This window comes from Triturus cristatus, chromosome 2_1 (assembly GCF_964204655.1).
Source record: "Triturus cristatus chromosome 2_1, aTriCri1.1, whole genome shotgun sequence".
NCBI classification, from domain to species: domain Eukaryota; kingdom Metazoa; phylum Chordata; class Amphibia; order Caudata; family Salamandridae; genus Triturus; species Triturus cristatus.
In genome coordinates this window covers 272006696-272025704 of record NC_140581.1, presented here as the reverse complement: position 1 = coordinate 272025704, position 19009 = coordinate 272006696, and the positions used below count along the sequence as shown (strand labels likewise).

General features: G+C 39.8%; 1 long non-coding RNA gene across 2 annotated transcripts in view; it reads right to left on the bottom strand.

Annotated features, from left to right (window-relative positions):
- The window catches only part of LOC146864091 (uncharacterized), a 466081-nt gene that overhangs the window by 90956 nt on the left and 356116 nt on the right, over positions 1-19009 (bottom strand). For both annotated transcript variants that reach the window (XR_014970049.1, XR_014970051.1), the window contains one exon: positions 3263-3416. This is a non-coding gene — a long non-coding RNA (uncharacterized LOC146864091). The remainder of the gene's footprint in view (positions 1-3262; positions 3417-19009) is intronic.

Sequence of the window (19009 nt, the reverse complement as noted above, 5' to 3'; positions counted from 1 at the left end):
GTATCATGGGAGAATGATTTTTTGCTGGTTACTTTGGATGTAACCAGCCTCTATACCAGTATACCACATGACCTGGGGATCCAGGCCATACGGCATTTTTTAAGAGCAAGACCAATTTCATTACTGGCACATACTGAAATGTTGTTAGAGATGATTAAATATTGCCTGACAAATAACTACTTTTTGTTCAATCAAAACATATACAAACAAACACAAGGGACAGCGATGGGCACCTGCTTCGCCCCCAGCCATGCGAATCTATACATGGGCTGGTGGGAGGAGCAGGTGTTCCACTGTCAGGAAGCCCATGGTGACAGTATTGTCACCTGGGCAAGGTTTATAGATGACATATTCCTAATCTGGAGAGGAGATGAAAAGTCAGTCAAATCATTCATTAATCTCCTTAATACCAACGATAAAAATCTTCAGTTCACCTCCCAGATCAGTCCTGACAATATTGTGTTTTTAGATGTGGAAATTTCAATATTGAACAACAGGTTAATTACCAAATTGCATAGGAAACAAACCGCTGGCAATAGTCTCTTAAATGCCCAAAGTGCTCACCCGTCCAGCTTGATTCATAGTATCCCCTATGGGGAACTAATCAGAGCTAAGCGTAATTGTAGTACATCTGATGAGTATGAAAATGAAAAAAGAATCATGTGTGACAGATTTAAACAACGGGGGTATAGTGAAAAAATCATAAAACAAGCTATGATAAAAGCTGATACATTGAAGAGATCAGATCTGCTATGCCAGAAACCAAAACAATCTGAAACTGGAGAATCAGTTAGATTTATAACAACTTTTTCAAAAAGTGCGTTTAAAATAAGAAAACTGTTTGAGAAAAACTGGCATATTCTTAAAAGTGATCGTGTCCTCAGTGGATATCTAAACGAAAATCCGCAGATCACGTTTCGAAGAAGCAGATCTCTGAAAGATGATTTAAGCAAAAATGCTATAACCACCAAAGACTTTAATCATCTTAAATGCCCTTTAGGCTTTGTGACGTGCAAACGATGTAAGGCCTGTGCCCATAGCGCAGACTGCAAGATTTTGAATTTGCCTAAAATGAAAAGAGATTTTGTGATAAAAGGCAATTTCAACTGCAAAACAGATTATTGTGTTTACTGTTTAATTTGCCCGTGTGGGAAATTTTATATAGGAAACACAGTGCATCAAGCAAAGAAAAGAGTTCTGGAGCACTTACGTGCAATTAAAAAACACGATATTCAATATCCTGTAGCTCGTCACTTTTTTAGTGTACACAAACAAAATAAAAAATTGCTATCTTATGTTGTTCTAGATGCAATTAAACGACAAGAGAGAGGTGGTGACAGAGAGCGCCAACTAAGATGTTTGGAATCGAGGTACATTATTGATTTTGACACAGTGATGCCGGAAGGACTCAATTCTAGCGAAGAAATGGCTGTACATCTTGAAATTTAAATATTATGAGGTTTCTCGTAAAATGAATTTGTTTTATTGCATGAATATATTATGAAGCATTCTATTGAAGTTATAGCAAGTTGTTAAATAACAACACTGCAAGTCAAGATTATTTATAAACTAGAGTTTTTTCCTTCCCCTTTTTTTTTCTATATACAGTTCAATAATGTTCACAGTATTAGCCCACTGGGGCGAGATTTTTGTAAGCATTTACAGTAATAAGCTTTAATCAATGGCATATTAATTAGTTATTGTTTATGTGATGCTTTTTTAACCGATTCAAACCATGTAGAACATTGTTACAGTGCTTAAGAAGATTTGAGCCCACTGGGGCGTAATTGTTTTTTAGTACTTTTCTGATGACTTGGATTCACAAGTTATTGGGGTTTTGTGGGTATTATTTTTAATCCATGAATCATCTATGTGCGCGCATAATCATGTGTTAATAACGAAAGTCTTAAGTTTCATTCTTCAAAACAAGAAAATGTTTACAAAAAGGAACTTTGCGAACACAGAGTTATAACGAATGCTTGCAATCAATACAACATGAAATGTTTGTTTATGCAGTCTTTTGTATTGAGCTACGGCAATGTTGCCAGACTTTGCTAAGATGGCGCTGTTGTTTGCACTTGATTATGATGGTTTATCATTGAAGTCCCTTCTCTATGCCCATGAATTGTATAGTATTAAAATACAGGAAGTGAAACTCGGTGAATTACATCGTGATAAAGCTGTAAAGCGAAACGCGCTGATGTGGCGTGACCTTGCCCATTAAATCTTGCTGATTTCACTCCTGCGTGTCCTGGATTTCTTTTGGATCAACAAAAGTTGGTAACGAATATATATATATATATATATATATATAAAGAATTTAAAAAAAATTACACACACATATATATATATGTGTATTTTTTTTTTGTTTATCCTGTCATGGCATCCACAAATAAAATTAATAGATTAGAATAGTTCTAGGCAGTTGTAACATTTTTTCATACCTCCTATATCTGGTTGATGTGGAGTACATACTCCACCTTTGAAAAAAACCTTGGGTCCTGGGTGTGCAAGGCCTGATGATGAAACATACCATATCCTGCGGTGGGTGAGGGCCCTGCTTTTCCCAGAGAGCTCTCTTAGATAGTTGTGGGACCCTTTGTTGTGTGTAAATCTATGAAAGGAGGATAAGAATTTAGCATTTTTCACCTCTTGCTTTTTTTTGTGTAACCTAGAGGATATCATATGCTACCATGGCTGGACATTAATACTTTAATATGCCTCTGACATCTATGTTTTACTGTGCTTACACTCTCCTCACACATCTCACTTGAGATGAACCATGGACTGCTCAATTTCTGTTTTGGACTTGGTACCTTGAAAGCAAATTACTAGCATCTCTGAGCTTTTGCATTTGTTTGAGATCCGTGTGGACCTTATGATTACACCCTCTCAATAACTCAGCCTGACATTTATGTGCAACAATGCTATGACTTTTTGTTTTCAGGTAATTGCATTGGCATTTAAATTTTCATTGAGTAGGCAGCCATTCTAATCTCCCTTGGAGTGAAGTAGCCACTCTCCTGCATCTGCAGGCACAGCAACAAAGTTGACTGGTCTGCTGCTCCTATCATCCATACCAAGGTGGTATGAGCATAGTACATGCTCATGCCACCTTGGTATTGACTGATGTCTACGAGACATATGCACCTCTTGTAAGAGCAGAAGATTGGCACATGGAAATATGCATCATTCATGTAAATAATTCATACACACTACCCAGTCAATTTATTGGACTTATTGTCACTCCTCAATGACTTACCTCCTCCCAGGTTCAATAGTTGGTGGTGCCTTCTATGCCAGGTCTCTTGAACAAAACCATCTTTCTCATTGGAAAATATTTTCTTCATCCCTTGACTCTAGCACATACAGAGAATAACCTTTAGGAGATGTAGATGCTCTGAGACCATTGAAAGCTGGGGAGAAAAAAAACGGAGAACTGTGAATGGGATATAATGTAACTCGATCATCATCTCCAGGCTCCTCTGGAGTATCTGACTACTATAATTGTGTTGGTGTTTTTCAATATTCACATCATACATATGTGTATTACATTACACATACTTAGAATTTCAGGCATACAACATGATTTTTCTGAAATCACAAAGTTTTTAAGCAAGTGCCAGAGTTGAGATTAGAAGATGGAATTCAAAACGAGATTTTTGGAATGGATTGTCAGCAACTTAACCATCGACCACCTCTCCTCTCACCATTTGTACTGGTCCAGGATTCTGCTAAATGTTTGAATTGATTTTGCAGCACCACTAGACAGAGAGCCCCAATCATGCTGAATACTTGATGTTTGAACGTAGTCTGACGAAAATGTTCCTTTCCTTCATATCTATCCACAGGCGACAAGTCAAAGCTTTACGGTATGTTTTACCATTCTTACACAATGTGCTTTACTCATTTACACAATGCTGAAGGGAGATTCATTTATTTAATCATACCTAGAGACCGAGGAAGGGACAGCAACCATCATCAAAACAGGCACTGTTGTACTGCCTTTCTGAAGGCTAGAAAAGACACTGCTCAGCTGTTCCATAGACTAAATACTCGCTCAGAGGAACTCCTACCAACCATGGGATTGTACTTTGACCAGACAGCCACTAAAAGAGCCGCTTAAGGCTTAAGGTCTCAAACATCTGGCAGGTCAGCTTTATGTAAATTTATTTGTGAGATAGGGCGGCTGCAGTCTTTCCTGAGCTAGTGAGATGGGACACAATTAGGTTTAGTAACAGAACAGAGACACTTCTTTGGGAACAGTATCTCAAAGGTTGTGTCACCGCAGTCTACATAAACTTCTTATGTTAAATAATGTGAATTTGTCCAGTGCGGCTAATCACCCAGGAGGGTATCCAGGCACTGAGTATGGCACGCCTGAAGAGGAAGGAGGAGATCATGCGTGTTTCATCTGGAAGAGCCATGTCTTGAGGTTCCTTCGGAAATCCATGAGGGAGGAGGAGATTCTGAGGTGTTTCGAGAAGTCCTTCCAGGTCTTGGCTGCGAGGCATGAGAAGGAGCATCCTCAGCTTTTGGGCTTCTTGATGTGAGGAGGTGTGCTCTTACCTGGGACACAGACCAATGGTGCCTGGTGGGTTGGTAGAAGTTGAAGTGGTTGAGGTGAGCTAGACCAGTGTTGTGGAGAACTTTGTAGGCATGGGTGAGTAGCTTTAACATCTTTCCTGGACCAGGAGCCAGTGCAGATTGTTGAGGTGAGTAGAGATGTGGTTATTTTTGCAGGATCTTCAGGATGGCGTCTGAGGGGGGGGGGGTATTCTGGAGATTGGAGTCGGCATAGGACATGGGCCAGAGCCATGGGCCAGGATTCTGATGTAGAGGGCATCTCCATAATCAAGTCTACAGCGTTGATCTGTCTGCTCATGGAGAGGTTGGTGTCCAGGATGATCCTGGGGTTCTTGCCATGGTCTGTAGGGATCTGTGGGGGTTCAATTTCAGAGAGTCGCCAAGAGACGTCCCAGGGGGAGTGGTTGCTGCAGAAGATAAGGACTTCGGTTTTGTCTGTCTTAAGCTGGAGGCAGTTGTTTTTCATCCAAGGAGCAATGTTGCTCATGCAGTTGGCGAAGTTTGCTTTGAGACTGCTGGAAGAGTCAGTAAGGGAGAGGGTGAGCTGCGTGTTATCGGCATAGGATACTCTGTTGATGCCATGGGCTCTAACAATGTCTGCGAGGGGTGTCATGCAGACATTGAAGAGTGTTGGGCTGAGTGATGAACCTTGAGAGATTCTGCAGATGAGTTTCTTGGGTTCTGAGGTGTAGAGGGGAAGCCTAACTCAAATTCTGCCCGTGAGGAAGGAGGATATCCACTTGAGGGGCAATCTGCACATATCCAAGTGCTGGAAGTTTCTGATGAGTGACTTGTGGGAGACCATATCAAAAGCTGCAGGGAGGTCGAGGAGGATGAGTGTGGCTGTTTCTCCTCACTCAAGGATCCTTCTGATGTCACCGGTGGCCTTAATGAGGGCTGTCTCTGTGCTGTGGTTGGTACGAAAGCCTGATTGAGAACTGTCTCGGAGGTCTAAGTTGTCTGCAAGTTGGGTATTGATGGCTTTTTCAATGACTTTAGCTGGAAAAGGCAGGAGCAAGATGGGTCTTTAGCTGCTGAGGGTGTTGAGGTCTGCTGTTTGTTTCTTCAATAGGTCGTTGACTTCTGCATTTTTCCAGAAAAACGGGAAGGTGGCTTGGTTATGAAGGTTTTTGATGACGTGGTGCGCTCGTGGGAGATGATGGTTCTTGTAAGGGTGTATGTGAAGTGGGGTGTGAGAGGGCTCCTGAGTGGATGGTATTCATCAGGGTGGTGGTCTCTTCATTTGAGAGGGGCTTCCAGTTGCTTAGCTGCTGTCTGGCACTGAAGGAGGCATCTAGCTGGTCAGAGGAGTTTGTATCGTTATGTTGTTGGTCAAATGTGTTGTAGATCTTGGCAATCTTCTTTTTGACGAAGTTAGAAAGATTATTAAAGAGTGCTTGGGATGGGATCATGTCATTTTTGGCAGCTGCAGGATTGGAGAACTCCTTTACAATGGTGAAGAGTTTTTTACCATTGTTGGAGCTGGCTTCAAATCTGAGAGTTAGGGTCTTTTTCATTGTGTCGTGTAGTTGTTGGTGATGGAGGTTGAGGGCAGCTTTGTATGTGGTTCATGTGGTGGCATTTTTGTTGAGTATCCATTTTCTCTCAAGTTGTTTGTAATGGCGCTTGGACTCTGAGGTCATTTGTTGTTTTTGTGGGTCTTGTTTCTGGTGGGGGAGGTGCGGTTGGCATAGTCAACGAGCAATTTATTGAAGAGCTGTTGTCAACATCAAGGTTTCCAGTGTGGTTGGGTGGGCCTTCCTGTAGGGTCTTGGTCTTGGTCTCTTTGGATATTTTACCGCAGTGTCTAGATGGTGCTTTTATTTTTTCTGGTGAGGTGGCTTGATGAGCAGGTTCTTGAAATGTATGATGTAGTGGTTGGACAATGTGAGTGGGTTGTGTGGGTGGTAGTGAACCATTTGTTGGAGGAGAAAATAGGGTTGCAGTTGTGGCCTGCTTTGTGGCTTGGTCTTTGTATGAGCTGGGTTAGACCAAGGTTGCTGAGGCTGTCGAGGAGGGTTGTGGAGTTAGGTACTGTGGTGCCTTCCAGGTGGCAATTGAGGTCCCCCTGGGAGGATGAAGTTGGTTGATCTGATGAAGAGGGGAGCACTGAAGTCTGCAATGTGGGGCCGGTAGGCGGGGGTTCGCTTAATGATGGTGTTGTAGTCCATTCATATTTTGAAGTGGAGGTGTTCCATAAGGTTGGTGTCCAAGTCCGTGGAGGTGGTGCAGACAATTGTATTTTTGTAGATGAATGTGTGTCCTCCACTTGCTTGTCCTGGTCCTGGAGTGTGATTTTGTAGGCGGTTAGGATGGTTGTGGCGATGTCCAGGTTAGAGACTGGTTTGAACTATGTTTGGGTCACAAAGAGAAGATTGGGTGTGGTTCTGTTGAGGAGGTTCCAGATTTCAGTGGAGTCTTTTCTGAGGGATTCGATATTGAGAAGCATGGCAGACAGTTGATGCAGGGTGGTGATGTGAGTCGGTTTTTTGGAGGAGGTAGTGTCAGTGTCTGAGGTGTTGCAGATATAATCACAATGGATGCAGGCCAAAAGTCCTACTGTGGTGCTGTAGGATGCGCAGCAGTAGCGTATTTGCCGGTGTGTATTGTTGAGATCGTGGAGGAGCAGTGGCAGTGTTCATTGGCTCTAGTGGAAGCTGTGGTTGTGGTGTTCCTTTGGTCGTGGGGTCAGGGTTCCTGGCGCTGGCTGGGTACGGTCGTGGTGCGGACAGGCAGGAAGAACGGTGAGAGGGGAAAACTAGAGTGGGAAAACCTGGAAACCTGGACAGCGGTACCGTCACTGGGTCAAAATGTGGCCACTGGATCAGGCAGGAACAACCAGGAACTGTAGGCCACTCGCAAGTGTCAAGCTAGGTGCCCAGGTGCCTACTGATGCAGTCGTGTTGCGGCTTGCATTAAGTATGTTCTGGGGTGGGCTTCTGTTGGTAGGAGGAATGGTGAGAGGTAAAAAACAGTTTGGAAAACCCGGGCAGAGGCAATGTCACTTGGTCAAAAGGCAGCAACTGGATCAGACTGGAACAAGGAAGAACTGGAGGCTACTTTCAAGTAGCAGGTTAGGTGCCCAGGTGTCTATTGATGCAGTCGCGATGCAGCCTGCATTAGGTAGGTCCTGGGATGGGCGGGGCTTCTGTTGGTGGGAAGAACAACTAGATCAGGCTGGAACAAGCAGAAACTGAAGGCCACTGGCACATGGCAAGCTAGGTGCTTAGGTACCCAACTTGCACATAAATATTGTATTCAACTCTCCATCATGCCCTGTGGCTATACCTAGAGGGAGGCTAGCAGGGGTAATGGATCCAGTTTGTTAGCTTCTCCTGCGTGTTAATGAGGATAATTCCGATATCACTTGTCTGTGGAAATGGGAAACCCCTTAATTCAATCACAGTGAAAAGGTACCAGGACAAGTAGTGGTATTCACAAGAGTGCAATAAAATCCATGTTTTGTGTCCAGTGCTGATTGAAGGCAGTCGACAAAGAAGTTGGAAACTCTTGACTTCTTCGACTTTATTTTAGGGCCATGGATGATAACGACAAGAATTTACTTTTGTAAGGCATAGCCAACAAGTGTTTCGCCCCCTGTGACCCTTGGGCTGGGTCTTTCTCAAGGCTGATATGAGTAACAGTAAGCCCCCGTTCCCAGAATATCATATATGCAACACGAAACACGCATTAGTTAGTGAAAGTGACCCGTTATACAAGAGATATTATGTATGTTGTCAGTAATTAGAGAAACCAAAGTCATCATCATTGATCAGAAAGAAAGAAAATAGTTGAAATGTGAAAATAGGAGAGAAAGAGAACCAGAAAAAAAGAAAAATAGGAAAAAAGAAGAGCAAGAAAAGAGAAGGGGAAGAGAAAAAGAAAGGCAGAAAGAGGAAAATGAGAGAGAAAAATTGAGATATGAGAAACACAGCATTTTGACAGCCAACATAAAGTATAGTAATCAGAGAAATAAAAGGGAAAAAACAAGGAAAAGGAAGGATCCTAAAAGATTTATATATATTTATCATCACATGAAAAAAAGGAAAGGTATGTAAAAAGGAAACAGCATTGAATATTATAAATATTTAGGTTATCAGTTAAGAACAAGAAAGACGAAATTACCTGGATTCCCAATATTATAAATCATATACAGCAGAATTACCGGAGTTCCCAACAATATAGTAGCAACCAGTGACAGAATCGGTTACCACACCGAAATTAGCATTAATCAGATACATAGAATTTTTTTTTTAACAATCATATACATATTTGCATTAATGAGATTCGGATGTCATCAGCAATCATAAATTCATGTGAAGTCATGAGCAACAACACAAACAAAAAAAAGGGAGAAGGGCAAAGTACTACACTTTAGTTATTCCACTGTTCAATATCAACCTTTTTCCCGTCAACATAATTTTTAAGTGTTTCCAGGGGGAAAAGAAGTGGTGGGTATATTTAACCTTAACGTACCATGGAGGTATTCTTAGAGTACCCGGTGTCTTATTGTCGAGAAATGCTACATGCCGACGTGATTTTATAATTGTTGTGATCTAATCATCAGGTCAGAACCCTATAGTTTGCCAACATGTGTCTCATTGGTAGAGGGAAGAGAGGGTGTGCCGAAAAAGCCCAGTCACCTAATTTCAGTTCATCTCTATGGGACAGATTCACAGAATTAATCTGAGACAAAATCCTAAACTTACTACTTTTGGTATTCACAGAAGGCATTTAGTAGTAGTAAAGTTAGGACTACTAACTTTACAACTACTAACTAAGACAACATCCTAAACTTACTACTTTTGGTATTCACAGAAGGCATTTAGTAGTAGTAAAGTTAGGGCTACTAACTTTACTACTACTAAGACAAAATCCTAACCTTACTACTACTAAATGCCTTCTGTGATTACCAAAAGTAGTATGTTTAGGATGTTGTCTTAGGAGTAGTAGTAGTAAAGTTAGTAGTCCTAAGTTTACTACTGCTAAATGTCTACTGTGAATACCAAAAGTAGTAAGTTTATGATTTTGTCTTAGTTAGTAGTAGTAAAGTTAGTAGTCTTAACTTTACTACTACTAAATGCCTTCTGTGACTACCAAAAGTAGTAAGTTTAGGATTTTGTCTCAGATTAGTTCTGTGAATCGGCCCCTCACTTACCATCTTGTCTTCGAGTTCACACAAATGTCGAGGGATGTCAAAATTCTATTTTAAGATCATCGCTTCTGAAACAAATGTAGACAGAGCCCAAACACGTTAATCATGTATACATAACAAAATCGACTTTGAGGCCAGTGCGCTACAGTACATATAAAAAATATATAGGATAGCTTAATACCTATGTTAGAGCGTACAAAATTGAACGGTTCAACGTGTTTGAAATGAAATCTGTGGGGGAAGAAATGTATCAACATTTACCATCAACTCCCTTCAGTGTAATAAAACCCCCTAAGTCTGCTGGATCTTACTTCCAAAGTCTCTAAGCATTTCGGTCCAAGTCAGTCGGCGTGGGAAATTTCCTGTGATTGTAGGGACGATTAAATAGGGTACACGGAAGCCCTACACCTTTCTCACAGGTGAGGGCTTCCGATTCCAGAAGACACCAGTTTTGAGAATCAAGGGCGCGCTTTCTTGAGATGGTAATTTCGACAATACTTAAATATACGTATCCCTAGTAAAGTGGCCTGACGTGAGTAAGGTCACTTATAGCATATGGCACGTCTTTTCAGCGAAAGAGATGACAACTAGATACGTTTTAAGAGGAACGTATAAGCAAATGCAAAAATTAAAAGGTATAAAAGGCATAATTTCAAGGGACAAAGCATACGTCTGATTTAGAACTGTCTCCAGTAAAAAATACTTGGAGCAGTAATAGTCAGATACTCATTTGAGTAACACATATCATAACACTTCTTCAATTTAATAAATCAATTACAATGGTAGTATCTCCATATTTCGGTCATGGCAAAAGAGGACCATCAGGGACCATGTACACAGTTAGGTTGGTCTTGATCAATCCATTATTGGAATTCCGCAGCCTTATTTAGTCCATACTTCATTGCCTTATACTGCAGAATTAGTTCACTGGCTCTCCTCCGAAGTCTGAGTTCTCGATTCCCTCCTCGTCTATTTTTGTGTATTATTTCAATACCCAAAAAGATGAATTGTTTGTTGTGATGATGTGCCTCATGGAGTGGTCAGTCAGAGGATGTCCCGTTGTGAATTTGTTAATATTCCAGTAATGTTCTTAAATCCTAATTCTGACTGGATGCATAGTACTCCCAACGTAAGGACAATCACAGAGACAGATGATTACATAAACCACAAATTTACTATTGCAATGTATCCTTTCTTTTATTTTAATGGGCGATCTTGATATCGTAGAGATCTGTGTTGAATTGTTTTTACCCAATTTGCATATATTAAGGTTGTGGCAAGTATGAAAGCCAGCTAGTCTGTCTAGGAAAGTTCTAATGATTTTCCTTTAGTCAACAAACTTCGATTTGCATACAAGGTGTTTTAAATTTGGGGCTCTGCGGAAACTCAATTCCGGGTATTCACGTAGGTGTCTTTTTATTCCTGGTGTAGATTGGAGTAAATGCCAGTGTCGTTTTAATGCCATTCTAATGTTATGTTGGCCATTGTGGTAATCTGTAATAAAGTGAATTCGATCTTCCTTCTTAGTAGATGGTGTTTGTTTCTTATAGAGTGAAGAAGATCGCTCCATTTTTGAGATGGTATTCATTGTTGTCAGCAAGTGGTGGTTTTTGTATCCACGATTTTTTAAGCGTGTAATTGCCGCTTGGCCGTTTAATTCGAAGATCATGTCTTCTCTGCAGTTGCGTTTGATTCTTCGGAACTCGCCTTTAGCTATATTGTAAATATTGTGTCAGGGGTGACAACTGTTGGCCCTTATGTTAGAATTAACTGAGGTCTCTTTGCAGAACATTTTGCTTTGTAGTTGATCTTTATGTATGTACAATGTGAGATCAAGGAAATTAACTTACGATTTGGAGAAAATATGTGTTGTTTTTATCTTCCAGGAGTTATTATCCAATTTGTATAGAAATCTCAGTAGATGATCTTGCTCTCCCTGCCAAATGCAGAGAATGTCCTCTATATAGCGACCCCAAAAAATAATTCGCGAAGTAAAGCTAGCGAACCTAGAATCTCATAGCCAAAATTTCTCTACGTGGCTCATGAAGATGCATGCATACGGTGGCCCGAATTTTGTGCCATTGCGGTTCCGCGTACTTGCCAGTAGAATTTCTAGAGAAAGTTAAAGATGTTATTAGTCAGACAGAGTTCAAGCATCTCAAGAAGCATCCTATTTGATTCTAGGAAGTTGTCTTGTCTGTGTGCGTTTGACGGCTGCTAAGCCATCTTGGTGTTCAATAAAAGTGTACAGGATCACGATATCAATAGTCACCAGAAGGAAGTTTGGTTCCCAACTGCTATTTCCTAGTTTGGTAAGGGTATCTTTGCTATCTTGATTAAATGATGGTATGTCCTTCATAAATGGTTGGAGTTTCTTATCAATGTATTCACCCAATCTTGAGCAGGGCGAGTTAATTCCTGCCATTTTGGAGATGGGTTTACTCCTTTATGTATTTTAGGCATTGTAGGATGGGAAATCAGAAGCTACGTTTTATCTTCAATGCTCAACAGACCCTGAGTGTACCACTCTTCCAATTTGGTCTTAATCCTGGTTTGGATTTCAAAGTTGGATCCTGAGTCAATAGTTGGTAACATGTATTGTCCGATAGTTGCCTATTTGCTTCAAGAATATAGTTGTGAATGTGTAAGACGACTGTATTGCCCCTTCTATCCACCTCTTTGATTATTAACTCCTCGTGTTGTTGGAGGTTCATGTTAGCCTGTCTTTCACCGAAGGTAAGATTTTGGGGTAAATATTTATTTTCATGTACCGGAGATGTTCTCTTTCCAAGTCATGTCAGTTTAGAAAACCCGGGCAGCAGCAATGTCACTTGGTCAAAAGGCCGCAACTGGATCAGACTGGAACAAGGAGGAACTGGAGGCTACTTGCAAGTAGCAGGCTAGGTGCCCAGGTGTCTATTAATGCAGTCGCGATGCCGCCTGCATTAGGTAGGTCCTGGGATGGGCGGGGCTTCTGTTGGTGGGAAGAACAATTACATCAGGCTGGAACAAGCAGAAACTGGAGGCCACTGGCACGTGGCAAGCTAGGTGCTTAGCTACCCAGCTTGCACATAAATAAATATTGTATTCAACTCTCCATCATGCCCTGTGGCAATACCTACCTCTTCCAAAAAAATGAAGCACCACTGAAGAAAGCAGTATAAGGTCACCATGTGTCTGGCCATGCTTGTGCAGCAATAAAGCTGAATGAGTTGCTGCACTTATATGGCAATATGTCTAAAGCAGGAGGGTAAATACAGGATTCTAAAATATGAGTATCATAAACTTTACTACAGAGGAGTATCAGCAGTGCTTGTTACTCTGAATGGTAAATAGTTGGGCATATCAGCATAATATCTCAGAATATATCCAGGTGGATGCAGAAAGAGGCCAAAGACTGGTATTTACTGAGCCTGGTAGAAGAATTTGTAGGCTCCGCTCAGGAGGTGAGGGTGTCCTGCCTAAAATGTTTTCATAGGAGAATGTTAATCATCAGCATATCAGCAGGGACATAGCTTCAGAGGGGATGTTTGGGTGTGACACCTTCCACATAAATACATTCTTGACTTAGTAGTCCGGTCTAGGAGCTCTGAGCCTGGTCTACTATGTCTGTGTTGGTTTTCCTTGTCATTTTGATTTCACTATGAGGTTTAAACGTGTTCATGTTTTGAATCAGGAACGTGAATATGATTAGGCCCAGATTTACAAAGATTTTGTATTTAGGCTGCATCACTTTTTTGACGCAGCCCTGATGCAACTTTATTTTTGTTATTTACAAAGCCATGTAAATGCTAATTTGTGTGGCTTAGTAAGAAAAGTAACCAAAGGTGGTGCATTGCCTTGCGTTACTTTGCGGCAGATTTGCATTCCATGGGTGGTGCATGCGCGTTCTTGTGCATCCACCAATGGATTTTGACACAAACCCATATTTACAAGGAGTTGTAGACATGGGTTTGCGCCAAAATGGTGCACCTATCTGAGGCTTGCGCAATGAGGACAAATATCTTTATTTCTCCTTGTTATTCACTCTTTGCATGTTGTAGGAAGCTGGCTCTGTATATACTATACCAAAATGAAGTATAGTGTGCATAGAGTCCAGTGGAACCCCAAAGGGAATCAGAGGTAAATGTAGATAGCACCATACTCTCTATTTGTGGTAGTGTGGGCGAGCAGTAACGCTTTATCAGAGGGTTGTGTTAAGCATTTTTTGTACACATTCAGGCACTAAATGATGTCACACACTCAAAGACTGAACTCAGACCAATTTGTTTGTATCAAAACTATTATTCATTACTTGTACTTCTTAGAACCAAGCCAAGCCAGGTGCAGGTAACGGAAATAATACTTTGCCGAAATCTTATGCAATGTTTTATGTTGAATGCAGGTTCAAATGCAGTTGGTTGAATTACAGGTAAGTCAATATTTTGAAATTACTTTTCAGTTACTTTACAGATTACTGTGTACGTTACTTTTTAGATTACTTTTCAGATTACTTTTGCTAATCAGTGTGACATGCCTAGATATCACACTGAACGATGTGGTGGAGAGCGCACTCTGTTTGATTTGTAAAATTTGAAAATGGTTTAAAAGCGATGTGCATGCTATATTGCCAATATGTCTGCAATACATATGTATTATAAATGAATAAAGTGGCCTGGGCCCTACGTGGTGACCAGGACAGCAATCTGCGCTGCGATTGACTTTTTGATATTCAATACAATTTATTACTCAATTGGCATTAGAATATTAGCATTTTAAACAGAATCAACATTCAATTTTTGTGAATCAGGCATATACTTGTCTATGACAATTTTTCACATCATTGGTATTTTTCATTATACAATTCATCATAACAATTGCTGTGGTACCAGAACCCTGGTGCCAGAAACCCAATGCATTTCGGGACACGGAGTCCCTTCGTCAGGGGTATTTCTAAAAAAAGAAAGAAAAGGAGACCGTTCTCAGTTGGTGCACTTTTGGAATTACTTTTTTAAGTATCATGTTCCCTTCACCATCGTGTTGTGTCACCATGCATGTGTATAGCTTTCACTTACTATGTTATTTCCGCAAGATAATCCTTCACTGCATAAAAATAGAAAAGACCAAAGTTCTATTGAACCAGACCGTCACTCAAAAAGTAATAATGAGTAGTAAATATCAATGGAAACCAGACTCATACCTGATAGCAATAGGTATGAGTGATCGATATTTCAAAATCCCGTCCCCTCTCTGGAACATCTGAAAACATAAAATGTCATTTTATGTACTCACATTATAACGCATAATTCTCACCAATAGAAAACAAAAACGACAAAGCTACAGGTCAACTCACCTCATTAAGAGCATGAATTTTTGTTAAACGCGGCCGTTCGGAAAAATACACGCTGTGTGATTCACTGAATGATTATTTCCTCCAATAACCCAATTTCTGTATCACCCTAAAACATATAAAGACCCAAGTAAAAAAATATATACATTTGAATATTTGCTGCAACTATCTGTCTCTATGTAATCACTAATCGCTTACCGAAGATCGCAAAAAGCAGACTTCCAAGTCAGTCTGACGTTCCCGAAGAGTAAAAAGCGTGGTTGCGTCCATTAACCAAGGACGACTTCCTGTGTTATATTTAACGTCATCACGCGTTTAAACATAGAAAGCGGACTCATTTCAACATGAAGAGCGGACTCAAAGACGGCGTCGTAAGCCGTACTTAGGTCGTTCAGCTTCAATACTCGACACTAAGAACAGACTTCAGTCGAGCCACTGAATGAAGGCATCCAATGCGCAGCAAACCGACTCACAAGACTACAACGCAATAATCAGAAATTGTGTCGGTGTCCTCAGAGACCTGATGTTATTATAAAAAATTTCAAAGAGTATGAAATGTGATTTGTGCCCACCACCAAAGTGTAACAAGATACGTGTGGATAGTCATAGCTCATTAGGCATTATTTTAACACATAATTATATTTCCACCATTAGAAATGCGAACAACATAAAAGCATTAAAATTGATCTATTACAAAAAAATGCATTGTAAGCAATATAACTCAAAATTATGCGTTTCAAATCGAACAATAAAGTTTATGTGTTTGATAGGTCTGGTGTCTGTTTCTATTATGTTAATGTGAATAGATGATTTTTATAAAGTAACGCGTGTGGATCTTTTAGTGATTACTCAGATTATAGATACGTGTATTTATAAAAAACAAGCCATTTCCAATTTATCATTAAGACCGTATGGCATCATAGTCTGTAATTTTTGGATCCAGAAAACTTCCCTCTGTAAAAGATATTTCGAATTATCTCTATCAGGATATTTAGGCACTTCCTCTATGATTTGGAATTTGAGTTGTGCTATTTGGTGATGCTGTTCATCCCAATGTGTTGCTAAGCTGGATGTGGAATTCTTGGTTCGAATTTTACTTTTATGTTCTGTCAATCTTATTTTCATTTTCCTCTCCGTTTTACCCATGTATAATAGTCCGCATGGGCATTTTATTGTGTACACCACGTTTTCAGAATTGCATGTCGTTCTATTCAGAATCTTGATTTTGGCTCCGGTACGTGGGTGCAACAAAGTATCCCCTGGGATTGTATTATTGCAATGAATGCAATTCCAACATTTGAATGTGCCTCCTTTCAAGGAAGTAGATTCCATAGTTGTAGTAGATTTTTTCTTCTTGGATAATATTTCTTTGAGGTTGTGTGCTCGGGTATATGCAAACAATGGTTTCTCACTAAATACTCCGTTAAAGTCCATTTCAGATTCCAGTAGATCCCACCTCTTACATATAATTCTCTTAATAGCGGGCGATGTTGTAGAATATTTTGACACAAACACAGTGCAAGTATTTTTTGATGTGATCTTCTTTGTCAAAAGTTTCTCACGAGGTATATTCTTCACTTTATCTAGTTGTTCTTGTAAGAGATCTGCAGGATATCCTCTTTGCACATAATTCTTTGTTTGTTGCTGCCATGTTTCCTTGCAAGTTTCTTCTGTGGATGAAATTCGGCGAGTTCTCAAAAATTGGGACACGGGTAAATTTTTGATTAGAGACGGTGGATGAAAACTGTTGAACAGTAAAGCGTTGTTTTTGTCTGTGGGCTTTTTAAATACACTGGTGTTAATTCGCCCCGTTTCAATATTAATCCAGACATCCAAAAAAGAGAGTGCCTTTTTGCTGATCGTATGAGTAAATTGTATTCTGGGATCAATTAGGTTGAGTGTGCGTATATTATCTGTTAGTGCTTTCTCTGATTTCTTCCAGATGAGGAAAATGTCGTCAATATATCGACGAAAGAATACTAGTCCTTCTTGCCATGTACAGTCTGATAAGATGTAGTTATTTCTCGAATTTTGCCATAAATGTATTCGCATAGACTGGTGCTCCTGGAAAACCCATTGAAGTACCGTTTAGTTGTGTATAGAAATCATCTTTCCAATAAAAGTAGCTATTCTGTAAACAGAATTCCAGTAATTGAATGATGAAACTTTTAGGTGCATCTATATCTTCTTGACTGAGTAAAGCCCATTCCACTGCTTCAAGTCCGTCAGCATGTGGTATGGATGTATACAAGGCTACTACATCAATGGTGCACAAAATCCAATCTTCACTGAATTCATAATCAAGAGTCTCCAAACTCCGCAGGAAATCAGTTGTGTCTTCTACGTATGTTCTCCAATTTTGGACAAATGGTTGAAGATAAGTATCAATAAATCGTCCTGGTTTTTCAAAGATCGATTCACAGCCTGAAACAATTGGTCTAAATGGAGGATCAACCAAACTTTTATGTATTTTAGGAAGGAGATAAATTCTGGGTGTCCGTGGAAATTGATTTGTGAGATACTTTTTTGTCGACGCATCTATCCGCTGTAACTCCTCTGCTTTGTCTAAGATTTGGTTGAGAAGTTTCAATATCTCAAAAGTGGGATCCTGTGTCAGATGTCCATAAATTGCTTCATTATTCACATGTTCCATAACTTTCTTATCATAGTATTCTGTGTCCATCATTGCAAGGCCCCCTCCCTTGTCCGCTTTTTGAAATATTATGTTTGGATTTCTCGCTAGTGATGACAATATACTGTGTTCAGCTCTACTTAAATTTTTTGATTTTTTTGTATATTGAATGGTTTTAAAATCCTTTTTGACGAGAAGTTCAAAAGTATCCAGGGTTTTATGTGACACTGGTGCCATAAACGTGCTTTTGGGTTTAAAAGTAAGAGATGATGCTTCTTTGTTAGATTCAGTGGGGCAAATATTCGTGAAATAATTCCGAAGTCTTAGTGTTCTCATGAATTTGAAGAAGGCTACTTCTGTTTCTAGGTCTGTTGTGTTATATGTACTCACGAAAGATGTTCCTTTGTTAAGTACTTTTTCTTCTGCTTTTGTTAATTGGACAGAGGAAATATTGATTATGAGACTTTCGTTTGGTTCCTCAAACCTTTCTTGCTTTTTTCTTTTTCTTTGTCCTCTCCTGGTTTTGACGAACCACTTTTGCTTTGATTCTTGTCTTGAGTTTGTTCTGGTGGTCGATCTTGATTTTTCCCTTTTTCTAAAAAAGAAGAGGAAGCATTAGAAGTGGTTGCAGATAAATCATCTTCAGGAGATTTTCCATAAGTCTTCCTGCCCTCTGTGCTCCTAAACGGGGTTCTAGCTGTGCGAGTTTCTGATTCAGATACTACACTTTCTTCTGAAGATGTTTGAATATTCATCTTGTTGAATCTTCTTTGGGCGTAGACATCCGCCCATGTATAAGCTTCGTTCAACTTATAATCGATTGTATCTCTTTTAAACTTCCTTAATTTCGTTTCTTGCAATTCTTTTCCATATTTGTCAAGTTTACCATTCAATTGTTCCAGAAATTTACCCCATGGTTCTTCATCCATCCTTGTTGATAAATCACTTTTTAAAGTTATGATTTCTTCTTCTAAATCGTGTATGGTTTTTGACAATTCCTCAATTATTAGTAGAATCAGGTCCAGCGAACATTTATTTAATATTGCGTACCATTTTTCCATAAATTGTGGGGTAAATTTCTGGAAGAATTGAATGGTAAACTTGACAAATATGGAAAAGAATTGCAAGAAACGAAATTAAGGAAGTTTAAAAGAGATACAATCAATTATAAGTTGAACAAAGCTTATACATGGGCGGATGTCTACGCCCAAAGAAGATTCAACAAGAGGAATATTCAAACATCTTCAGAAGAAAGTGTAGTATCTGAATCAGAAACTAACACAGCTAGAACCCCGTTTAGGAGCAC